Source organism: Mustela putorius, unplaced genomic scaffold (genome assembly GCF_011764305.1).
Source record: "Mustela putorius furo isolate JIRA1106 unplaced genomic scaffold, ASM1176430v1.1 tig00003858_pilon_pilon_pilon, whole genome shotgun sequence".
NCBI lineage: Eukaryota > Metazoa > Chordata > Mammalia > Carnivora > Mustelidae > Mustela > Mustela putorius.
Genome location: NW_025422010.1, coordinates 20,924,423 through 20,950,290, shown reverse-complemented (window position 1 = coordinate 20,950,290; position 25,868 = coordinate 20,924,423). Strand labels below are relative to the sequence as shown.

The 25,868-nt window shown below is 43.8% G+C and overlaps 1 pseudogene; it reads left to right on the top strand.

Moving 5' to 3' along the window:
- The first annotated feature begins 11,202 nt into the window (after positions 1-11,202).
- Positions 11,203-20,457, top strand: LOC101685042 (annotated as a pseudogene).
- The last annotated feature ends 5,411 nt before the right edge of the window (positions 20,458-25,868 follow it).

Genomic DNA, 25,868 nt, shown 5'->3' with positions numbered 1-25,868 from the left:
GCAGAAGCATTGACTCAATGGCCTCCCCTGTGAATTACCATTAAAATGCTCCATGGCTATGGTATATTAGGGTTTCAGTGTCTCACCATTTCACACTCACGGTGGACTTAGGCGAAGGCAAGGCTAGTCCAGAAGTCATTCACATGATTTGTTGAGCAAAAGAAACAGAAGCAGTTTTCCAGGGAAAAATATCAGGGAAGGGAAAAATAAAGTCCCCAACCCCAGGAACATTTCTGAGACCTCAGGAAAGCAGAAGACATTGACCCCTATAAAAGCTATGCCAGAGTCTGGGTGCATGAGAAGAATAGATGTCTGCATGTCACTTGATGAAGGAATCCCAAGGGAGACCAGTATAATAGGAACGAGGGGGGATGGTCAGAGAACCACATTCAGTAACTCAATAAACACTTTCAGAAACACCTTCTATATGCTAGAGACTGTGCATCTGGCTCAGGGAATAGGGATAAACAAATGAAACTGTCTCTGCCCTCATGAAGTAAATAAAAACTGAGTCAAAAGGAACCACCAAGAGTTCAGGAAAAGAATACAGATGGTGCGTAACATATTGCAGAAGTCAAGGTGTGAAAGAGAGAAGAGCTAAAGCAGAAGACAGGGACAAACCTGAGTATAATGAAGACTTCAGAGAACAACAGAAAATAGAAGCTTAGTTCTGCAGAGTGAGATGGGCTGGGACAGGAGCAAGTTTCTCACTGTGGTTCTGGGGCATCTGGGACATTGAACAGAGTCGGATGTTTCTGTCTGGGCACATATACCTCTTTGTACAGCAGCTTGTGAGACATCAATGCACGGTGCTCTTGCTTCTACGAGATATAGAAGGATGCACACCAAGGGCAACTGGCTTGTTTGGGATTCAAAAACACAAGTTTTGTACCCTGTTATCTTACCACTCCCCCAACCAAAAAAAAAAAAAAAAATCAAGAAAATTGTCATGTCCAGCAACTACTCTGTGTTCCTACACACGTACCTTATATTGACATTGTCGGTAATTAGAGTTAGCTCGACATGGAAATTGTGTGTATTTATCAAGGACTGAGCAGAATAGAATTTACTTTTTAGTACATAGGCACGGTAGGTCACCATCTCCATAAAACTCTGGTTTGCTTTGTGTGTAGATTTTAGAGATTTAATTCTTAATTGTGAGCTTCTTTACTTTGCCAACTCCCTCTCCCAACATGAGGACCTTTAGCGTGGAGTTTTCATAGACTATTTTTGTTAACATATATTTACATACTTAGGAATGGCTCGTCTAATGAGGCCATTGAAACAAATAGTGTAATCACGTGTTTATCAGGCTTAATGATAGACCTTCATAGACAGTGGCAAAATTATGACATCTAATCTCATTGTAAAGATCCTGCTTAAAATTTCAGGAGGGGAAAAAAAAAAAAGGAATTTTCCCTCTTGAGTTTCAGTGTCTCAGATGTGCCCAGATTCATTTGGCAAATTGCTGAGAGGAACACAACTGCTTTTGAGACTCAGGAAAGGGGAATTTCGAAGAGCACAAAAGTGAATCAGCGTTTGATTTTCAACTTACTTTTAATCTAGATTGCTGAGAAAATGACAGAACTTTTCTCGGAGTCAAATTCCCTCCCTCTTGAAATCATAATACAGGATGTCAAAATCCAAGAGTCGAGAATGAATCGTCCTGTGATCCCAGTTAGTCACTGAGATGGAATAATGCCTCATTCCTCTACTTTACTTGGGTGCTGGGCTTTCTTTCCCTCGGGTATATAAAACACGTGATGGGACCGTATCGGCAATCCTAGCTACAATAATAAGGGGAACTCCCCTTTGTGGAGTGTCTCTGTGTTCAGCTGGCCTTCGGACACAGCCGAGGTGGACTTCTCGTTATGCCTGTACTGGGGAGGAGGCCGTTTCCCACTGATAGGTGATTCTCAGACACCCCTAATGTGTACTTCTCCTTATGGAATTGGTGTTTAACATTCTCAGCGCAGGAAAGCCAAGTGAAGTCACATTGCTTCAGTGGCGGATACCCCCCTCCCAGTCCAAAGTCTTTGCTGGAGCATATGGACTCTGAAGGGATTTCGCCCCAGTGGGGGCTTTTAGGCGACAGAGGCAAGGGGCGGCAGCAGCAGCCTGTGTGGGGCGAGTTGTGAGGATATCACTAAGTTTACGACCATCGATGGCAGCGTTCTGCAGCCGTTGTCCTGAGCCGGGGTCAGGTTTTCTTTTAAACTGGAGATGGCTCTCAGAAACGTGTTTGGCAAATCTCAGAATGTCCCAATCTCTATGGAGGGTCCAGGGCAATACCCGTCACTCCTCCTGAAGCAGCCATGTAGTTACCAGGATGGCTCTTCCTTTAAATCATGGTTGCATTATGTCAAATAGCATTTGTCAGCCATCAGCTTGCTGAATGCGGGAACTGATCATCATTTTCTAAGAAAGATTAAAAAAAAAAAAGCAACAATTAAAGAAGCCATGAGAGAATTTATTAAAGCAAGGAGGAGAAGAAATCTCCAAAATGCGTTCATCAGGTTAACTGCAAGGAGACAAGGAGAAATACAGAAATGGTACTTGAGGTCTGTCATTGATTTGCTCAGAGGCAAAGCCCTGAAAAACAAAACAAAACAACTGATCAATACGGGGAGGGATCGGTTCTGCTGGGTGCCCTGTCAACGTCCCTCTTCACCTGGCAGCGTATTAATTGCCAGCCACATTTGCTCTGAATGAATGTCTTCATGTTCATTCATTCGTTTATTTGTTAATTCATTATGAACTGCGTCATTCAATTATAGGCGCTCCTATTACCTAGCTCCCCTTGCATTTGTTCAGCCGGTACTGCTAATACTGGGCTGCCTCAGAAGAAAGAAACGTGGGGAAAAAAAAAAAAAAAAGACGCATTGAATTTTCTTACAGTTTCAGATCAGGGTGTAATATCAATAACTTTAATGGAACCGGAGTTGGTGCCCTGATAGGAACCCTGCTGCTCCTCAAATAAATGGCTTGGCTCCACCTCGGCATTTATCTGCCAGGGCTCGGCTTTATCAGGGCACCAACTCAGATTCCATTAATGTTATCTCTTAATTAGCTATGCGATTAACCTGTGTTACTCCTGCACGATAATGAGTCGAAGACAGAACCAGAGAAGTTCAGCTGCCTTATAATTCCCTCTCCAGAAGCCAAATCATTCTGGAAACCATTCCAGGACCGAAAAAAAAAAAAAAAAAAAAAAAACCCAAAACCCAAAACCAAAAAAAACCCAACTCAAAACAGTTCTGATTCATTCTACTCTTGGATACAGGGGTGGATTTTGCACTCTTTGGAGGGAAAAGCAATTGGGATTTTAGCTAACATTCGTGACTCTTGGTACCAGACATTGTTCTGGGGCTTTCTATGCACTACCTCATTTCATCTTTATAACAGGTTTAGAAGGTAGGTCCTATTACCATCCCCACTTTAGAGGGGAGGAAACTGAGATATGGAAAGATCAAAGACTCTGTCCCAAGGTCACCTAGGTGGGAAATGACTGAGCAAGTATCCAAGTGCACCTAAGCATGCAGTCACTCCTCTGGGCCTCTGAGTACAGAACTCAGTGGTAAAGGAGTCATCAGAGAATGGCAAACACAGCCCCTGCCCCTGCTTTGAGGCTGACCATCCCAGCTGAGCCCCCAGGACATTTTCCTCCCACTGGGCACCTCTGCGGCAGGTGCATTCCCCGTCTGCACAGAGCGGAGAAGAGCCTCATCGCTTAGATTTTCTGCCTGTAGAAATTTCTCTCCAGTAGGTCTCAGGGGAGCCGGGGCTGGCACTGGTGGACTCGGATGGCCCTGGGCAAAATATAAAGATGGAAAAATACCTTGGCTTGCCTGCATCTCCCATCTTTATTCTGTGTCCTTTGTCCCCTCAAAGTCAGATTCTGCGCCCCCCCCACTGTCTCCCTTCCCCCTCCACCTCCTCCCACACACATAGACAAGACCTTCTTTCCTGCTGAAATTATCCAAATCATCAGAAATGTACTGTCTGGTCAAAACTGAAGAGATCATGACCTCATCGACAGTACCAGCAGTAACGATGACCTGAGTGGCCACCGCCCCCCTCCTGGGCACTCCTCTTTCCCTGCAGTCTCCTCCCTTCAGCGCTCAGTAAAGCGTGGGCTAGGGAGGGAAGGTGGATGGGGTTTTACAATAGAAACCTAACATTGGTGGGGAGAGACGACCCCGCATGAAGCCCCTAGATGACATCATCACACTGCTCCTGTCCTTGCCCTAGCCACACAGAACCAGTCCACTGTCCTAGAAACAGGACACGTCAGACGTTATGGACATTTGCTCCTGCTGGAAAAGAGAACCTCTTCTCCACCCTTCCTCTGGCCCCATTCCCTGCGTCTCCACAGCCTCTACGCACCCCCCCCCACCCTGTGGAATGCCATAGAGCAGTTTTCCAAATACATTTTAACCCTTGAACCCCATTGTCAAACCAATCACCTCCTTTTCTGACCCTTACAATAGCCCATCACTGTGAGCACTTCTAGAATCCCGGAGCTTCTTACAGTTTGCAGTTGTCCCTATTGAGATCAGACCATAATGGTATAGAGCAATCGATCACATGACAGAGTTTTGATGAGAAGAAAGAAAATCCCACAGTGGGATGGGTTTCAGAATGTTCTACTTCATGAATTAATGTCAAGCCATGTGTGGTCCCTTAAGATGCCAAAGTCAGAGATATAAGCGATCAATTCTTTACACACGTAGGTTTACTTTAAAGCACATTGTTTATAGGTGAAGGCTGTCCTGCTATTTAATATAAATATAAACATTAGAAATAACAATCTTTTGGAACTATATTTAAAAACAACTACGTCAGGGATACAGAGACCTTTGGTGAAGGTTGTTCTGATTAGCGGAACACCGCCGGTTCTGCCAAGAGTTCATCTAACCCGCGCATATTCCTCTGCTCCTTTCTCCCATTTTCTGCTCCCAGGCTGGAAAAACACGAGAACAATGTCCGTTTTACAGTTTCTAGAGTCTGCAGCCTTGTAAGCAAATCTAGAAAACACGATTTCTCTGGGAATTAAGGGAGGACGACACGGTGAAATTGAAAAGAAGAAAGATGCGGAGGAGAAGAAAGCTGCCTCCAATCACATGCGGAAATTACCAAACACAAAAGGCACTTTAGATCACATTTTGATTCCATTTCAGTAAGGAGTGTGATAGAGAGGGACTGCGGACTCGTTTGGCCATGTGGGCAGGACAGACCAAATTCATTCCTATTCAGCTAATGGAGAATTTCAAATAAGGTAAATGTTGCCTGTCTGATATTTATATAGGGCATTAAAACCCACAAATCTCTCGTGTGTGTGTGTGTGTGTGTGTGTGTGTGTGTGTGTGTTTTTCCAAAAGACTCAAAGAACAGTTGAGCATCTAAGTCTTGCTTTATTTTCAAAACAATGTCTGCCTAGGTGAGTGCATTTTCTCTCTGAGAGCTCAAGTTTGTTTTTAAGGCAACATTAATGACTAATGGTGAGTCATCTGGTTTTGTGGCTTGGTACAGTAGTTTATATTTATATAATAGCTTAAAATTCAACTTTGAGCAATGTCCACAGCAGGGAAGAACAATTAGTAAATTCATTAATTGTGCTTTTGTGTACACTTTTATTCTCCAGGCTAATTATTTGTTTAAATTATTTTGCCTCTATCAAAACTATTACCACATGAAAATATCTCAGCTTCAGTTTCTGGTGTGAAATATAAGTCTTGGGAAGTTCAGACATTTTTCTGAAATGTAATCAGCTTGCCTTTGCTAATGACTCATACTCGACATGGTGTCTTTTATTTAAACATATAAGCAATAAGTTTGGGGGAATGTAAGTGTACAAAGAATCGTGATCTGTGTCACTGCTTAGGCTTCTCTGCTGTGGACAATGGACATCTTCCATCTTTGACTTTTAAATATAACCAAACTCTGGTGTATGGTAAGTTGGGATCATGCGGTCTTATGCAAAGCAGTGTCATAAGAGGACTACATCAGCTGCCAAGCCAATGCTCCAGGGTACATAATAAAAGTGAGGTTTCACTCTTTTCTCGTGGAGAGGGACAAAAATCTCCTTCTCCTCTTTTTTTTTTTCTAAATTCTCTGTGTGTCTGGGCTGTAGCTGTAAGACGAACCAGCTGCCACTGGAGCGGATGCTTTCCAGTTCCCAGTTCCAGGTGTGGGGCCGGAACAGAGATTGATGACTTAGTGGAGACACAGCCAGCTTCCTCCACCAGGTACAAGGGAGCGACAGCAGAACAGAAACAGCCAGCCCTCCCTTCTCCAGCATCTTCCCAGCCTGGCTCAGTCCTTGGGGAGAGGCACCATCCAGAATGCACAGAAGGAGAAGCATGATAAGGACTCACTCAGGACCTGCCGCGTCTTGGTGCCGGGCTGGGCATTTGACCGACAGATTTAATCATGGCAACCTCCTCAAGAGGTGGCATCGTGAGTCCCATTTTTCAGAAGAGGAAGTGGAGGCCAGACTGTAGATGGGAACCCAGAGCCATACGACTGCCAATCCAGTGGCCTTTCCATGATACTATGTTGCTTTCCTGGCATTAGCACATTAGCTGGCGGTAGTGGGTACTTCATTCTTTTCTTCAATAGTATTTATTGAGGGCATACCACAAGTTAAAGAAGGATTCTTGCCTTCAAAGAGGTTAGTGATAGGCGGATGACTGTGCGCCATTCTAGTAATGAATGTGTGTTGCAAGAAATCTGGCCAAATGTAGGCCAGGCCTGTAGTAACCCTGATTTGTGTGCTTTTGGGGCCAAATGTTTTCATTCCAAGTGGAAACAAACAAGAACCCCCCCCCAAAATCTGAGGACCAACTTATTGAGCCGCCAAAGAGAAGCCTGTGAACCCATCCTAAGGGCCCCAGTTCTATGGGGAAACCAGTTAATAAAAGGTGGCGGTGGCCGGGCATGATGTCACCCTCTCAGTTGCGACCTGGCAGGACTCTGGGAAGGATCTCTGTCACCTGGGCAGGGTGGGCTCCAGCATGTGCCTCTGTAGTTACTGTGGGAAGCCAGAGCTGCCCACGGCCAAGGAGACCAAAGGAGAGAGGCAGCCCACCACCAGACCTCAGAGAGAGCAGAGCTGGATTTCAGGCGGTCAACATAGAGAAAGAGGACGGGCCTGAATCTCCACAGCCCCTATTGTTAAATGTTTGTGTTCTGAGTCTGGTCACACTCTAAAACCGGCTGCACTAATCACTGGAATTACAGATGGGAAGGACCTATGAGGTCACCGAGCCGAGCCTGGCCTGCCGAGAATCTGTCTCCGCACAGCACTTTTGAGGCCATTTCTCTACCTCGTGTACACATTCCAGAGGACTGTGCTTCCCTCTGTCCCTCAAGAGCCAATTCCAGAATCCACCTTCAGTAGATTTTAGACCAAAGATGTACCCTGGGTGGGGGTCACTTTTTAATTTTCCAAAGCACTGAGCAGAAGCCTGGTGCCATGAAAAATCGCTGAGGACCCTCTCTTCCCCTGACGGTCACATCCCACCATGAGATCTCGGGTTGACCAGGCAGCTGGGGAGGCAAATCCTTCTAAACAAAGCTGCTGTCCACACAGCCTCCCAGATGGCTTATTCCTAAATCCAGGCTGCCTGAGTAACACCCTTCCGGGGTTTAGAGTAATTATTTCTGTGCACAAAGACCCAGTCACAAGATGTTCATCACAATGTTGTTTATGGTTGAAAAAAAAAAATTTTTCCATGCTCAGTGATAAAGTCTGCTTAAATAAATCATGAATAAGCCATATAATGTAGAGAATATTATGAAGCCATTAAAAATAATACACCAGACCTGAGGACCCACTTATCAAGGCCTCCGAAGAGAAGCAAGAAGTCTTCTAATTACACCAGACAAGGGCTAAAGATTGGTTTCATCACACTAGTCATGGAGAAAGAAAGCTATAAAGAGTATGTGGAGAACACTGTTACTCACTCTCTGTCTAGGGCAGAATAGTGATGTAACTCGTTCTTAGTATAGAACTGACCAGTACTATTTTCTTCCCTGCTACTTTTCAACCTTTCCTACAATGGATATATGTTACCTTTGTAATTAGATACAGAAATGTTACTTAAAATCATTAAATTATGCTTCCTTCTGCCTGGCTACCTTTCTCACATTCATCATTCACAGAACCCTTGTAATGGAGGAAGAGAGGGAAGGAAAACTTGCCCCTTTTCTCCTAGCTGGCTGCTGGGTGGCCTGGGTGCTAATGTGTCCTTAGGACAAGCGCAGAACCAATGACAACAGCCAGCCGTGACTTAGTCCCAACGCCACTCGCACAGCTCATTTACTGAACAGACTCCCAGGGGCTTGAAAGGGTGAATGCCCTTGCCATTGCAGAGAGCATTAAATTAAGGAGTTTCTGTGGAAGCAAGAACACTCACCAGGTTTTTCTGCTGTAGAATCACATGTTTATGCAGAAAGGATCTTTCTTATTGACGGTCAATCGGTAACTTCTGCAACATGTCTTTCCTGTAAAGGGGAGACTGAGTCCTGAAGGGTCCAAATGTCTTATCCCTGAACGTGCAAGTGATGTTGGCCAAGCCAGAATAGGACCCTGAGAGTGACTCTAACGTCCTCTGCCTCCGATGTCCTGCCCCTCCCTTACATGCCCCCCAAACTCCTAATCATACTCCATGGCCCACCTAAGCGTCACCTTCCTAGTGAATTCTCCTGGATTCCTTAAGCAGAGTTGATCTAGACTCTCTCTTATCCCTGTCCCTTATATGTAACTCAACTGTCGCATTTTTTGATACAACATTGCCATTTTTTGACCCTGAGTCTGGTTCTTTTACTGGACTTGAGGGTGGAGTTTATCTCTGCATTCCTAGGGACTAGGGTATCACAACCATTTAAAAATAAACCCAAGGGTTTAAAGGTATTACAAAGCTATAATCCACCTCTGTTTCTAAGAGTTAGGAGATGGGAGGAGAAGCTGACCAGGACGTGCGCCAGTGTCCTGGAGAGGTAGGCACTGTGCGTCAGGGACTGTATAAGGCAATCTGGAGACAGAAACCTCTTTCCTGCTACTACAGGAAGATGGATGGTAAAGAAAGTGAATGTCTCCATCAGAGGATTGCCTGGGAAATAAGGCATTAGGAGTATGGTGGGGTGGGTGGGTAGTCACATGACATTCTAGAAAGTTTTGAAGAGAGGTGCAGTAGAATTTGAATCCTAAGTCTATACCTTACTATGACCCTGGGCACATTATTAAGCTTCTTTGAGTCTCAGTTTTCTCACCTAATATTGGTACTTTGCAGGGTTGTCGATAGCCTTAGAGATCATGATTGCAAAATCCCTGGTACATGGTAAGTACTCAGTAATGGCCTTCATTATAATACATTCTCGATTCCTCAGACAGTGACTCAGGGCCCACCTACAGTACTCACAGAGTCGTTCCTCCAGATGCAAGCTGAGACAAGAGGGAACCAGAGAGCCTCAACTGGTCCCCGAGAGGAGGGGAGCCCAAGAAAGAACTCCAGGCCCCTCAAGTTCAAGGGAATGAGCTCTACACAGCACATTATTCTCCCCATTCTTCCAGAAGTAGAGAATAGGATGATAGTTTCCCCTTTAGTGACACTGGCCTGCTTGCAGTTACTCAGGAGACTGCGGCAGGGGGCAAATGATATAGTTGAAGAAATGACAGCAGCCGTGTGACCAAGACCTCAAGGGTTGGTTCTTGGGCAGGGATGGCGGCATGCTCACCAGTGCACGGCAGAGTCCTGGGGGCCTGTGGCTGATGGACTGGGCTTTTGGCAAGCCACTGGTGGGAGGTTGGTGACAGACTACTTTCTACAGAGGAACAATAACCATCAGGTGCACCTCCCTGCCCAGGGATGCGAGCCCCACATAGCAGAGATGCCAACAGTTTGGGATCCAGTTATCCTATGGCTGACCAGGCCTATCTCACCACCAGCTGGGAGCAGGTGGGGGCAAATGCTTGAGGAAGAGCAGGATGAGCATCTTTTTTAGCCAGGCTCTAGAGGAAGAGCATCTCTTTCCTTCTCCCTCTGGGCAGTCTCTCCAGTGGGGCTACTCTCCCCCAGTCTCAGCTCATGCACACCTCCTGGGGGATACCATCCCCGAGCCCCTGTGACCGGTGCGTCTGTCCTTCTTAAACTTCCTTTGATTAGCAGTCTCTGACACATGCTTTGTATTGGTCTGTTTGTCTATTTTTCCTAGATAGGAAACACATATAGACAACTCCTGATATGTAATCAGTGTCCAATAAATATCCATTGAATCAGTCGATGGGTGGTGAAAGAACTTTGAGTGTGGAAAACCACCATCATTATCATATGTTATTGTTTGGAACATTACAGCACAGGGAGCAAGCACGTGATTCTTCTTTTTGTTTCTGCCCATTAATATACATACATACATGTACCCACCCAACCACAGGACCAAGAATTTGAGAATACTTTGACTCAGTTAAACTAAAAAAAATACTTGTTGGACACCTACTCATGGCCAGGCACTTTTTAAAGTACAGGGATACATCAGTGAACAAAATAACATGCACTCTGATAAAATACATGGTTCTAACAATTTCTTAGAAAAGCTGCCATACAGCCACGACAATTATCTCTTACTTTAAGTCTGTATTTAGAGTCCTTAGATTCTGTTTTGGTTCAGACATTTCTAGGAGTAGAGTTCATCATGGAGTCTTGAAAAGCAGACCAGTGGGAGACAATGACTTATCCTTCACCATAGCAAAGACAGTGACTTTCCACGGATAACATTGATTGTCATGGTCTCCACGAGGCACCTCTTTGCAAAAACACTGGACATACACCCTCGACTTTCAATGTTCTCCAACGTGAGCATAAACAAATGGATTCTCTTTTTTACCCGTGTGTTTAACAAGAGGGTTGAGTTCCTCTGTCCTGTTTTTTTTTTCTTTTCCCTAACCATGGAAATAAAGCTTCTGTGAACATCATCTTGAGTTTATCATTTTTTAAAGAAACAGATTGAATCTCATATTTTTCCCCTCTCCTGGCTAAGATAGGGATACTCCCCATCTGTTGGTGGCCTTTCCATCCAGCAGGTCCATCCACTGAGAACACTAAATTGCTTTCAGTGAATCCATTAGCTTTGAGTACAGATGAAAATCCCATCCCACTCCCACTGAATGAAGATGTACTGTAATCACTCGTGTTTACGTGTATGAAAGGAGTTGAAAGGAAGTTGGAGTTAAAGATCGTAGATGTTCTGCGACCATTTTTATCACCACCAGGGAAAATTATTTCCAAGTGCCTGTTCTGCCTTTAGCAGGTGAGTAGCGCCATTCTCCTATGTACGGTGAAGTCATCATGAATTTAAAGGTCTATTGAACTGCAAACCATACTTAACCACATTAATAGGTGTCGAGACCTGGGTGGAACACATGACCTACAGAAGAATCAGAACAAGATGACATGGCACCGGCTCTCATAAGAGGAATTACACTTTTTTTGAGAAAACCAAAATTTAATGGTGATGTTGGAAGACATGTGGAGCTAATAGTAAGTATTTGCAAAGAGAGGAAGAAGGGATCCCTGGGCTGAAGCAACTCCCAGCAGACTTCGTAGGCATCAGACTGGAAGATGAGCCTTGAAGATGGAGAGGTTTGGACATCAGTGAGCTTGGAAAGGAGGGCAAGCAAGAACATGGTCAGAAGAGTTGTTTGGTGGAAAGAGTGAGAACATCATTCAGACTGCCATGGATGACTCCTGTGCAAAAAGAATAAGTTTAGAAAAGAGAGTTTAAGTTAAACTGTGGATGTTACTAAACACTGGGCTGCGGAGTTCAGGTTTCATCTGCTATGCAATAAAAAGACATTTGTCAAGTCATGGATGGAGAAGCAGCTATAGAAATATTCTTAGGCAGCAGCCTTCACAGTGAACTAGAAAAGAGAATGGAGCTTTTTTTTTTTTTTTTTTGGAGCTTTAAAAAAAAAACGGTTAGAGGGAAGAGCTGTTGATATGTTCGGTTAGAGTCACAGCATTGTGATTTGAAAGAAGAATTGACACATTGAGAAATTATAAATTAGGATTGGTTAAGAACATATATGACAGGGTAAAATAAAACAAGTCTAGAAGGCAAACAACAAACCCCCAAAACACAATTCTTGCAATATTCATAGCATAATGTTGGTAAAATTTGCCAAAGAAAATAAAAAAGGAAAGAAAGCCTCACAAATCAATAGTAAAACAGAACAAATTAGAAAAATGGACAAAGAACATGAACAGGAACATTTCCACAGAAATCTAAAGGTCTATTGAACTGCAAACCATACTTAACCACATTAAGGTATGCAAAATTTAAAAAAAAGATATTATTTTTGCTTGCTGATTTGGGTAAAAATAATGATAATTGTTCAATTATAATACCTAGTGCTTGAGGAATACATAATTTATGGGATAGTAAATAGTATATCCTTTCTGGAGAGCAATTTGGCAATATCATCTTGGGCCTAGGTTTTCTCTACTTCTCATGAGTCATGTCTTATGTATATACATCAATGCCTTACTCATAGGTCATATAATTGAAAATAATCTAAATGTCCATAATAAGATGTTGGATATAAAAAGTATGGACTATTATATATACATTGGAATCAATGAAGAAAAATCTTTAGTACATGGGAAAATGTGTGTAACATATTCTTAAGTTTAAAAAACAGTTTATAAACAGCTTGCATGATATGTTCCTAATTTTTAAAAATCTGTGTGTATAAATAATATGTGTATTTTGATTCTAATTCAAACAAGCTAGCTGTAAAAAGATATTTTTAAGATAATCAGAAAATTAAACATGGTCTCATTAGATGAAGTTGAGAATTTATTGTTGATTTTGTCAGGCACGAGAGTGACAGTTTAGTTATGGTTTTAAAAAGATTTTAGTGTTAGAGATACATACAAAAGTGTTATAGGGGGTTTGCTTTACAGTACTCAAAAACAAAGACAATTAGATGAAAAAAATGATAAAATGTTAATAAGTATTAATTATATAGTTCTCTTTATTTTGAAAATTCCCATAATGAAAATGTTAATTTAAGAAGGTAGGCAGAACCCAGCCACGGTTTAAGAACAATGCATGTGTATGCATAGAAAAACTTGGAAACAGTATATACCAAAATAGTTAGAAATTTGCTGTTTAGATAAATGCTTGATTTTTATTTTCTTTTTTTTTAAATATATTTTTAAAATTTCTACTGTGAACATATCATGCTTTTATAATAAAAAATAAAGAACTCTAGGGGTTCTTGGTTGCCTCAGTATGTTGAGCAGCCTATTCTTGATTTTGGCTCATGATCTCCTGATTTTGGCTCAGGTCATTATCTCAGGGTCATGAGATTAAGCCCCTGGCTGGGCTCTGCCTTCAGTGTGAATCTGCTTGATATTCCCTCTCTCCCTCTGCCTCCGTCCCTCCCCCCATTCTCTCTCTCTCTCATTCAAAATTAATAAGTAAAATCTTAAAAAAAAAAAAAAAAAACCTCTAAATGCTTTTTTTTAAAGCTTCCTCGTTTTGACTTTAAAGAAGTAAAGGAAATGGTGACACCAATAGCTGAAATGGAGAAGATGAGAACCAGGGAGGGTTTAAGAAGGAAACACTCAAAACAGGGCTTAAAGAAGTGGTAGTGATGGTAGATGTCCAAATAGAGTTCTGAACTCAATGAGAAGAGGGAGCTGAAATGATGAAGAGGTTAGGGAAGGCAGAAGCTCTGAGTTTAACCCTTAGAAGCACGCAGATATCAAATACAACAGCTTTGCAGGTCTACCTTGGGAATAATGGTTTTGAAAACTGAAGATTGTTTTTCCTCTCATTCATTTATTCCACCTGGTCCAGATACTGTTTTAGGTGCTGGACTGTGGCAAAATGGAGACGCTTGACTATGTCTCCACGGACTTACAAACTAGCGTCAGAGAGAGAAGTTAGACCCCAAACAACACAGTCAATTATAATAACTATTATGAAGAAGAGGTACAAGTTACCAGGAGAGCTTGTAACAGAAAGACTCGACCTAGTTCTCTGACATTCTGGGAATGTCAGAGAACTTTCCTAGGGAAGTTTTATTTCTGAAGGATAGATAGGAGTTCTGCAAAGAATGGGGCAGGAGCATTCAGACCAAGGGATGAGCTTACCCAAACGTCTTGATGTTGGAAAACAAAAACAAAAACATGACCACTTGAAGGACAAAGAGAAAGCCAGTGTATTGGGAGCTGAAAGTGAGGGATAAAGGGGTGTAAACTGGAGAAAGCAGTCATGGAGAACATGCGAAGGTTTCTGGGCCATGATAAAGACTGTTACTATGATAATACTTAATTCTAGGTGAACAGAGGACAGTAAAGGAGTGCAAATGTGAGTGTGGTCCCTGCAGTGCAGACATCCGAAATGAGGTCCTGCCAAGAGTATTCAGAAGACTGTTGAACTGTCAAGGTGGAAGAAGTCAATGCTTTGGACTGGGGTACCTGCTCTGGAGGCAAAGAGAAGTGGGCAGGTTAAAAAAAATATATGTTGAAATTTCCTAAGGGAGAAGACAAACTAGCAAAGGGGACTGAGAAGCAAGCAGAAAAATAAAAGAAGATCAGGAAACCAGAATCAGGGAAAGCACGTTTTTCTGGAGGGAAAGAGTGGTCAAGTAGGTTGGTCCCTACCAAACAGTATATCTTGGAATTAGCAAAATACAAGTCACCGGAGACTTTGTGAGGGCAATGGGGCCAAGTGCTGAGCGAGGAGGTGGGGAGATGGGAAAAGTGAAGCATTGACGTAGGTGCCGAAATGTTTATTGGAAAACAAGAAGACGAAGATGAAGGGGGGAGATGTTTAAATTTGAACTTGTATGTAGGAATAATTCTGAAAAGAAAATAGGAGAGGTGGTGATATAAGGTTTGGCAGAAGTAAGAGGTGATGGGACTCTGAGTGCAGTGCAGGGGGTGGGGGTACTGTCCTCAGTAGGAGGCATACTCCCTTGACATCAGTGGGGGGCAAAGAGGAGAGATGGACAGACTCAGGGGGATTTATAGATCTACTGGCAAGAGCTCGAGGGAACTCCTTTCTCATTCCTTGTGGTTTCTCAGAAGTAAAAGGGTAATTACGTTTGGTGTGTGCCATGTTTGTAGAGCGCGTGCATATGTGTGCATGTGGGCTCTCAGAACAGGGGAGGCTGGAAGAGAAGGTTTGAAAAATCACAGCACACAGCAGGGAAGCAAACCAACCGGAGAACTGAAGACCTAGGAAAAGCAGACTGAGTCCAAGTCAAGTTCAACTGAGTTCCAAATGTGGACCAATGACCAGGCGAGGGGACAGTCACTTCTAAAGCCATGACAGAATAACAACCAGGACTTCGGGTGGGCCACGAACACCCCATGGGAATCTGGACAAGCCGAATCGTAAAAATGGTAGTGAGGGCCCGCCCACATATGCTGGGCGCTCTGAGGACCAGACATGCTGTAACTCACCGAAGCCCAACAACAACGCTACGGGCCGCACACTGCTCTTTCCCTGCGAGAGCCGAGGAAACAAAGGCTTGTACACATTGCCCAAGGTCAGCCAGCTTGCAGGTAGAAGCAGAATTCAAACCCACTTGACTCTGCAGCATCCATGAGGTTCCAGGCCAGCAAGAAGCCCTCGGGACACTGGAGATTCACTTAATATTTCTGCTATTAATTAATTTCAAATAAAATCAAGACCTCTCCCCAAACTCCCTAACCCTTTCCTGTTTTACTTTTCTCCATAGTACTTATCAGTCTCCATTATACGCTCACCGCTCACTTACTCACTTTGCTTGGGATCTGACTTCTGCCGCGCTTTCCACTTTAGCCACTGGTGTCAGGCTACACCCTTCCTCTCTGGACATTTTTCATTCATGGTGTCTGCGTCCCTCCTAACAACTGAAGCTATTAGCAGCTGTGACATCAGGAACATGAAACGGTGAAATTATCTCTGGATACACATTATGATGTCATGAGGGTCTTATTCCTTGCAAAACAAAACAAAACAAACAAAATGGGGCTGTTCTTATGAAACACTAGTATTTGCATCCCAGCTCTAGTACTTACTGTCATCTCTGGACATTGGCTTCCCCACCTGTAAAATGGGCATAATAATCCCTTCTTCTGAGCCTGTTGCCAGGTTAATATGATGTTATACCAAGTCCCTGGGGCATGGAGGGTGCTTAAAAATAATAACGTTTTTCCAGCCCTTCCCTTACTCACTCTTTGGTCTGCTGTTGCCAAATCCCCAAATAATGTGACCAGGGACTCTTCACTCATTTCTTTTTTTACTGCCCTAGAACAAAGGGAACATAATCAAGAGTGGGAACATTATTTGATATCTGCTTCAAAAGCAGGCTGCGTTTGATGTATGAGGCTGATGTGTGATCCTCGATCTATTAGATATTAGTATTAGACTGCCGGCTTTGTGCTGTTTATATTGGTAACATGACCCTGACCGGATCCCCAGCTGTGAGTATTAAAATGTGAGCTTTCAGTGATTGTTGGGCTTTTTTCCCTCCTACTGCCAGGATGAGGTTGAATAAGCAGTCAATGTAACAGCCTTCAGCTGAGTGCGTTGAACTCTTAAAATTCAAATATCGGGGTGTAGGGAAAACTTTGTATCTCGCGTTGCCTCCCCACCCCCAGACTACCATAAGGCACTCCTTGGATTCTGTTGCTTAGGCTGTGTTCACCATCCTCACCCGGGCCCTGCCTGTCTGGAAACTCACAGACCCTGCTGGTTGTTGAAGGAAGGAAGCCAGGCAAGAGAAGATTGGAGAGATTTGCAGAAGAGAAAGTGGGGCAGGTTGTGGCTCCCAGACATGGCCAGGAAGAGAAGAGAAGGAGGAGGAGGAGGAATGGAGGAGGGCGGAATGAGAAGGTGGAGGAGGAAGAGGACAAAGAGAAAAAGAAGCAGGGGGAAGGAGGGACAAGAAGATCGAGAACGGACTGAGCATTTGATCCATATCACGCTCTTCTCAACCCGCTTAATTTCGTTTTCTTTCTCAACAATCCTACAAAGTAGGTCCTTGAGTACCTTAAGGACGGGTCTCCCTTCTGTCACTCCTGCCTGTCCCTTCTTGAAGCCATTCTGGGCATCAAATATCGTTTTCCACTCCGTAGACTAAAACACAACCTTGGCAGCGGGCCATCTAAGGTTCTACGGGAACGGTTCCCCATGGGTGAGGGCACCATGTAGCACCAGCCAAACCCAGATTCTTTTGAGAATAAAAGCAAGAGCTGTTTGCAATAATGCTGGGAACACAGATGAAAACCCAGCCTGCCGTGGGTAATGCAGACGCACGAGCCCCCTCCATGTCCAGCCTGTGCTGTCCACCTTGCTGAGCTGCTGTGTCCTACCGTGCTATGTCGCCTATAAGGCAGACTGACCCGACCCTACCTTCCTCACTCCAATCTCGAAAACTCCTTCTTCAGCCCCTCTTCAGAAACAACGGCTTCTGTGAAGTTCATGTCGAGTTCTTCAAAGCCAGCTTGCAGAGTGGTGAGAGGCCAGATGATGACTGACCTATGATGACTCCAGGGGTTCAGATCCCAGCTCCACCACCGACATGCTGCACGTGCTTGGGGAACTCACTCACGTTCTCTATGTCTTGGCTCCCTTTTTTTTCTAATGTTGAGATAATAGAGCCTTCTTCGTGGGGTGGCTTTGAGGACTGAGCGAGTTCACAAGTGCATGGGTTTCGGGGGGATCGTGGGCTGCTCAGTGACGTGGGGCACAGATGTGCCCGTGTTCACCCATGTACGCACGCCTGAGTCCACCCGTAAGGCACACATTTTCTCCTTTGAGGACAAAAAGAAATTGTCAAGTGGAATGTTAAATGTCAGAGGATTCATAGATCCTTTTGTCAATAATAACCCCCAGTTTTTATTATGGTGATTTTTGACATCATCTTAATCAATCCAACATGTTAAAATTTCTAAGATCCTTCTAGGACTCAAGTAATTCTAGAAGCTATCCCATATAGGCTTCTTGCCGGCAGGAGTGTGGGATGGTCTCAAAATGCCTTTTATAAATAAGCAGAATAGGTACCCATCCATGTGATGCTATTTCGGAGTTCAGTAACATTTATTTTACCTAAGACCTGCCTTATTAAAGTGCTAATGCTCCTGAGGTAAGTTATCTTCAGTTATTTTTACCTTAGTGTGAATGCATTTCCAATCCTGTTTGAGTGAAGGCATGGCAGAAGATACCAGATATTCCTAAGGGGTGGAAGCAGGGACTTGGAAGGGTAAGAAAGAGTGTGGAAAGGCAAGACTTCAGATGACAAAGATGAATTCTGTCCACATCACACTTTCACCTGGAGCAAAACACGCTTGCAGGGCTCATAATGCAAAATACCTTCTGAGTCTTAGCCAAAAGTGGCCAGACAACCCCTCCAGCCCCCCACCAATGCCCTCAAACACACACACATACACACATACTTGACTCAATTCAAGTCATCTGCCTCCCTCAAGCCCGGGTTCATGGGGACTTTTGCTATTGTTGTTGTTAGTCTCTGGCTGTCATTTTGAAGCTTTTTCCCCCCACAGATTTTAATTGAATGTTCCAGAGGGGAGGTATTTCCAGCATTTAGTTTTGAACTTTTGCCTCACATTGTGACCAATTAAAATATGACTAACAACAGAACACACTTTCTTTTTCTTCAAGCATCACCCCCAACAGAGACAATGGGACTTGAACACCATATTATTATTTTCCATGCTGTTTGACTTAAATCAGGGAAAAGTTTTGTTTTGTTTTGTTTTGTTTTTGGAAAGTTCTTTGAAAACTTTTTGACAATCTCATTTGGTCTTTTCTTCCCCTGTTCCATGTATATATTGGGTGGAACTCTTTATAGTCTGCTTTCTTTACAATTTTCACGTCAAACCTCCTTCTATAATACAGAGCAGTGGTCCCTGCTACGTGACTGAAAGTCAAGCCATGATGGATGGCTTTCAAGATGATACTAATACACAGATAGAGGGTGCAAATCCATCTGAGCCCAGCCTGGCCAGCAGCCCTACACTTCTGTCCCCCTGTTGCCTCTTTTCCCTTTCTCCACGTCTTTGGCACACCCCTCGGGTTCCCAGCCACCTCTCAGGGAAAGGTCTTCTATTGAGCAAAGAAAAGAGAACACATCATTGATGAAGGACCCAAGGCTGCTCTCTCCATATCTGAAGTGTATCTATAATGGCACTCTTGCTTCCCTCTGACCCTCAACTTCAAGAATTCCTCTTCTTCTTATGCAGCTGATCCCTTTCCTTTCTGCCCACCTTTGGCTCTTGGCTAAAAAAGTATTTTCCCTTCTGTCTCGTGCATTTTTATTCTCCCTCTTCACCATCTCTCAAACTGAAAACATATGCACGGTTCCTCCCTCATTCTAACAAACCTCCCCATAAACTCCTCCCCCTACCCCATGACCTTGTCTTTCTCTTCCACCACCAGGCTGCTGGACAGACTAGCCCATGTCCCTCACTATGACCACCTCAACTTCACCAGCCCCCTGATATTCAGATCCCACCATATTAGACTCTATTGGCATTGTGATCCATGGGCTCCAACAAAAGTCAGGAGAGGACCTGGTACTTAGTAAATTGCCCTTGGATTCAGGCCAGGACTTTGGTAATAGGGATAATGTGGTAAATGAAAACAAAAAGTGAAGCTGAAAACTCAACTGTCCTCCCTCTTTTCCAGATAGAACCAAGGAGGTTACGGAAAGAAAGAAAAAGAAGCTTCCGGCTGTGCCAGAAAACAAAGGAGTTTCACAGAGTTGAAGAGCAAGCCTCTAAGAAAGATGTTTGCCCCAAAGATGCTTCAAAAGGCAAGGAGGAAGCTTATCTACGAAAAGCTAAGCATTACCACAGGGAATATAGGCAGATATACAAGACTGGAGCTTTGAACAGCGACGATGGCAAGAAAAGCTGGCAACTTCTACCTACCTGCAAGAGACCACAGCAGCATTTGTCGTCAGGATCCGAGCTATCAGTGGGGTGAACCCAAAGGTTCAGAATGTGGGTGTTGTAACTTCTTTGCCTCGACCAGATCCTCATTGGCACCTTTGTTAAGCTCAACAAGGCCTCAGTTGACATGCTAAGGATTGTGGAACCATACGTAGCATGAGGGGGACCCAGACCTGAAGTTGGTGAATGAATTGATCTTCAAGTGTGGTTCTGGCAAAATCAACCATGAAGCAAATTGCCCTGTCAGAGAGCACATTGATTGCCCCATCTCGTCATAAATATGGCACCATCTGCATAGAGGGTCTGATTCACGAGGTCTATTCTGTTGGAAAACGTTTCAAAGAAGCAAACAACTTCTTGGCCCTTCAAAAGATCTCCTCCATGAGGGGGTATGAAGAAAAAGACCACCCATCTTGTAGAAAGTGGAGATGCTGGCAACAGGGAGCACCAGATCAACAGGATTATTACAAGGATGAACTAAGGTACCTACTGTGATTATTTTTTGTAATTTCATCATTTGATAATGACTACTTTCATACTGAAAACAACAACAACAACAACAATTCAAGTGCTCTTTTTGGTCTGTTTCCAGAGCCAAAACTAGTCTGGGAATGAATGCCTAAACCCAGAGACGGCAATACTAGTACCCCTCAGCGGAAAGTGGGGGTGTCTGTGTCCACACCAGTCCTTGACATTGAGCCCGTGGGAGATAGCAAGAGCAGGAGATGGAGACCTAGCATTGCTACAGGGAGCATGATTCCAGCTGGGAGATAATCAGGCAAAAGAGAAGCAACAGGACATCCTCCTGCTTGCTTCTCTGGGCCTCTGAGGCTCACGGGATTGTTTATGTGTGTGAAGGAAAAATGGAGGTGTCTACCTTTCTAGAGGTTCCTGACCATTCTTCCCTGTCCTAGCACCTTCCTGCATGTTCTCCAGTCCGGCTACTTTCTTTAGTCAAGAGAGCAAAAGGAGTGTTCCTCAACAACATTACTTGCACATTTACCACCGGCAATCGCAGCTCTCTTCTGCTGGATAAAGTTTCTGACAAACTTTTTGAAGTTAATCCTTTTCCCAGGTCTGAAAAGAAGCCTCTTCTTTGTAATCAAGCAGGTAAGAGGATGAGACAATGACTCTTGCTCTCTGCCCCAGTCAGCTCCTGCCCTTCCCCCCATGTGCACATTCTCTAGGAAGGAACCTCAGAGCACTAGAGTTTCCAATTGGGGTCTTGGCCTCTGTGCCAAGTGCCAAGTGATGTCTGGCAGTGCCCATTCTGATGCGTCCTGGCGGGCGAGCTGAGGCCCCCAATTCATCTCACATGAACCGTGAAATAGCCAGCAGATGGCCAGCCATCAGATGTGTGGTCACTACTGACCCTGCCTAGATTTGAACCTGTGACCCCTAAGTAAAGAGTTTTATGTTGCAATAACAATGCCTGAAGGGTCTAGGTGCTCTCCAAATCCCTACCTTTTAAATTAGCACTTTGTAGTTAGTCACTGAGGAAGGAGAAGGAACGAAAGAAGGAATGAACTGAACACCTGCCATCCTTAAGGAAAGGAGGAAAACTGGGGGAGGGGAAACTAGCTCTTACAGCCTTGGTGGGGGAAGCTGTTGCTTTTTAAAGCAGGGTGCCATCTGAGAAGTGACTACCTCTTACCATCACTCTGCAGGGCTATTGGAAACACCTGCATTGGCCTTCGCTCTGCTTCGTTGGTTGTCTTCATTTGCTTGCTTAAACAACTGGAGGTGTTTATACCTTTGTAACAAAATCACTTTCTTGAACAGGATCACAATAATGAAAGGAAATTCTCTTCTCCCCAAAACTTTCAGGAGCTTCAGCCCCCTCCTTCATTAATTCAGTCTACCCAGCTCCAAAGTGGAGAATAAATACGATTGTGTCCATTTTGCAGATGGGAATGGCGGGAAGTTCAGAGGCTTAATGCAGTCTTTGTTACCCACGTGCTGAGAAATAGTCTTGGCCATTGACAAAACACAGAATGAAAGTGATTCATTCACAGTGTCAGTTTGTTCTTCTGCAAATAAGGATAATAGGAAGTTTGTGGGATGCGTGAATTCATGCATATCCAAGTCTGTGCCCAGTGTGCAGATCTGCCAGGTGGCTGCTCTGCACACCTCAACCAATATTTTGCCACCGGTCATCTAAAACACGACATGAATGATCCCCCCTAGAGTAGCCCAATCAACAGCCATGCCAACCCCAGTGTGACTCACAATGCTTTCTCTGTAAGCATTAGCCTTCATTGTGAGTTTGGAAGATCTTCTGACTTCAGCAGGATAGGTGGCCCAGAAGAGCCCTCTCTCCAGGCATATGCCACACACAAAAAGAAATGTCAGTTTGAGGACATTGGGAAGTCACCAAGGCTGTGCGAAATCATGCTGTCGACGTCCCAAAGAGGCAGGAAGACCATTGAAAGCTGACTTCCCCCCTAGAACAGTGGTTCTTGAAGCGCGAGCACGGAGGGAGCTATGGCACAGGGGACCTTGTTAGTGCTACAAATAATCAGGTTCAATCCCAGATCTGCTGAATCTGAAACTTTGAGGTGAGACTCGGAAATCTTCCATAGCAAAGCCTCTCATTGATTCTGGTGGTCTGAGTGCAGCTGAAAGACTGAGAAGCAGGGCAGGAATTTGGGGAGTCTCAAAGGCCTGGGGAGTTAAAACACCATTCTGAAGATAAAGACCAAACTCCTTGCTTAATGTGGCTTTTGAGGTTCTGCGTGATTTGGCCCCTACCTATCTCTCTAACCCCTTCTAAAATATCACTTTATTTCCTCCTCCTTAATCTTCTCTGGACTCTTTTAATTCGCTTGTACTTGCCATGTTCCTTCCTGTCACAGGGCCTTTGCATGTGCTGGGAATATTCTTTCTTTCTCCCTTCAACTAGTTAATACCAATTCATTCCTCTGATTACAAATTGTTTCCTAAGAGAGCTTTTGTCAATCTTCCCATCAAATCCCCTTATTATCAGTTTTCATGGAAGGTGACCTTCTGTCCCTCTCTTTTGTAGCACTCAAAATAATCTAATTTTATATTTGATTAGTTATTAGTTATTATGAGTCATGTCTATCTTTGCTGACCACTGTGTATTCAGCCCATGTCTATAGCACATATTACACTCAAGAAACAGTCACTGAATAAATTAATAAATAAATAATTCATCAGGAAAAAGGAGTGCTTTTTTTTTTTTTTTTTAGTAGTGCTGTTTTTATTCCAAAAATGAAAAGACTGGATTTTCTGACACTCAAATAAGAAACATCCCAGAAGAATTACATACCAGGGGCTCTAAGTCAGCATTCCAGCTTACCAACTATAAACTTTTTTTCGTTCCTATATCTGAAACCAGTTGAGAAGCAAACACAAGAGAGAGACTGATGGAGATCAAAATATGAACTTAATTACTAATAAATCTGAATTGGAGAGCTGTGTTCAACTAATGGCCACAATCAAGTTTCCTAATACATCCCCTTGGATTTGAACTTGTCCTTTCAAACGGCTGGTATCACCTATGCAGGGGCAGATCAAGACCCGTGACGCTTACTGCATTACTGCATGGATTAGCAGAGGTGTTTACATCCAGAGGTCAAGCAGCTCCACCAGTGCCTGGAAAGCCAGGGAGAGGCTGGCTGGAGTAGGCCCGGAACATTCTTCCGAACTTTCTTACACAGTAACTCACTATGCTCATGGGAAAGAATGAGTAAAGGGGAAAGAGAGCCAGGAATATTGCTTTGGAGGAAGCTTTCTCAAGGAAACGTGAAGACAAGAAAGTGGAGATAAATATCAGTGGGACCTTATTCACAGCTAAAAACTTGGTTATTTTAAAAAGTGAGTGCAAGTACAGGGTTTCCTTGTTAGTGGGATTAATGAACCCCGTCTTCTGTTTCCTTCATTTTTCCTTCCGCAGAAGTCATGTTATTGAATTGATTGTTATGGCTACGAATTCACACTTTAACATTTGTCGTTGAAAGAGTTTATCTTTTTTATAAATGCAATCTACCTAGCTACACAGGCACACAATGTTATCTCCTGAAGATTTCCTTTTTTATGAAATATCACAACATTCTGCTTCCATACTGGTTGAAAGCATTTGATTAAACTCGTGCATTTTAGGGCTCTGGAAGTACGAATATAGTTGAACAAGTTGGGGATGATTTCAGCTGCAAGTAATAGAATAGCCAACGAACAGAGGCTTAAGTATAAAAGACGTGTGATTATCTCACATTCAGGAAGCTGAGTGATAGTTGCCTGTTGACGTAGTGATTCAGCAAAGGCACCAAGTCCCCAGCTTCTTCTTGTCCTTCTGTTTACTATATTCAGTTATGTTGACTTTTCATTCTCTTGTTGTCTCATGGTTGCAAAATGTTCGATATGGGCCTCGTACATCCTAATGATATTTAAAGCAAGAAGAAGTGAAAGGTTTAGTATCCCTGAGCTTTCTTTTCAAACACTGTGCTTTTTATGGGGAAACAAAACACTTCTCAAAGATGTCTCACGTACTTGGCAGTAGAGTGTCACATAGCCACTCCCAGCTGTAGTGGAAGCTGAGCTATGAATGTCCTGATTTGCTTTTATTTAAGATTGAACCCTTACAGCTGGTCACAATACTGTGCTGAATAAAACAGAGATCTCATTGGTAAGGAAGAAGGGAGACATTGGAAGGGCAACTAACACAGCCTACCATAAGTATGTCTGACCCAAACCCATCCCAGAAGATATTCATTCCACTGTAACAAGCATCATGGATCTACTGAGGTCAATAAATAGGGAAAAGACAGAGTCAGGTCCTGGAGCCATAAGTAATAGCTCATCTAGCATTTGCTCAATCCTCACAAGTTGTGAAAATGTCTCAGGACAATAAGGAAGACAGAGTATCCAGTAGTGGAAGAGAGATTGCTGAGGAAGGCAAGTCTGGCTAGAGGAGTCTACATGGTTGAAGAGGGCCTTTGGCAATAGGGTGATGGGGAGGAGCTAGAGAGGCAGAGTGGAGAACTAGGGGTTCAAGGGGGACACGCCTCATGGGGGGACATGAGTTCTCATTGGGGAATGAAGAGGGAGAGAGGGACACTGGGGACCTGAGGGTGGAAGCCGGACATACTAGAGTCCATTCATTGGGTAGAAAGGAACCACACAGTTTCATGAGCAGAGCAATGATGTGATGAAAGCAGTATTTCAGAAAGATTAATTTGGTGGTAGGGAATGGAATGGATCAGAGGAATCAGAGAAGGAGAGAAAGGTCGGGAAGCTATTGCAATGTCCACAAAGTGATGGGGACCTCAGTGAAAGCATTATTACTGCCAATAAAAATGTAGCACTAAGTATGGGTCTATAAGACATTTTAACCTCATTTCGGGATATCCCTTAATAGAAAAAAATAGACACAATAATGAAAAACATAGACCCTCATTAGTGGTGGTAGCCAAATGTTGAATTGCCACATTCCCCATTTCAATTGCTCATTTGGAAAAAAAAAAAGTTAATTTTAAATAATGAAGGGAACTATCAGGGGGTTCCACCAAAAGTAATTTTTTGAATCTCAAATTATTGCTCTTCCAGTTAGTTACTCATGGCCTGGTTTCACAGAAACGGGCCGCAGGCATTACAGGAAATAAAGTTTTATTATAGCAAGACCTCTCTGATTCTGCCACTCAAAGGGCAACTGTATCCCCCACACAAGAGGAGGCATTTTGCACAGGGAGGTGGGAAGCAGACAAAGACCTCACATGGGTGGCCTGCGTGGATTTGGTGAAGAACCAAAGCTCACTCAGAAGCTGAGAAAGCATAGCCCTTCTGACCAAAGATTCCAAGGGCGGTGAAGGCCCAAGCACGCACAGCAGGATCCCCACTCCGGGAAAGCCGACCGCCTGCCTGCCACGGTTA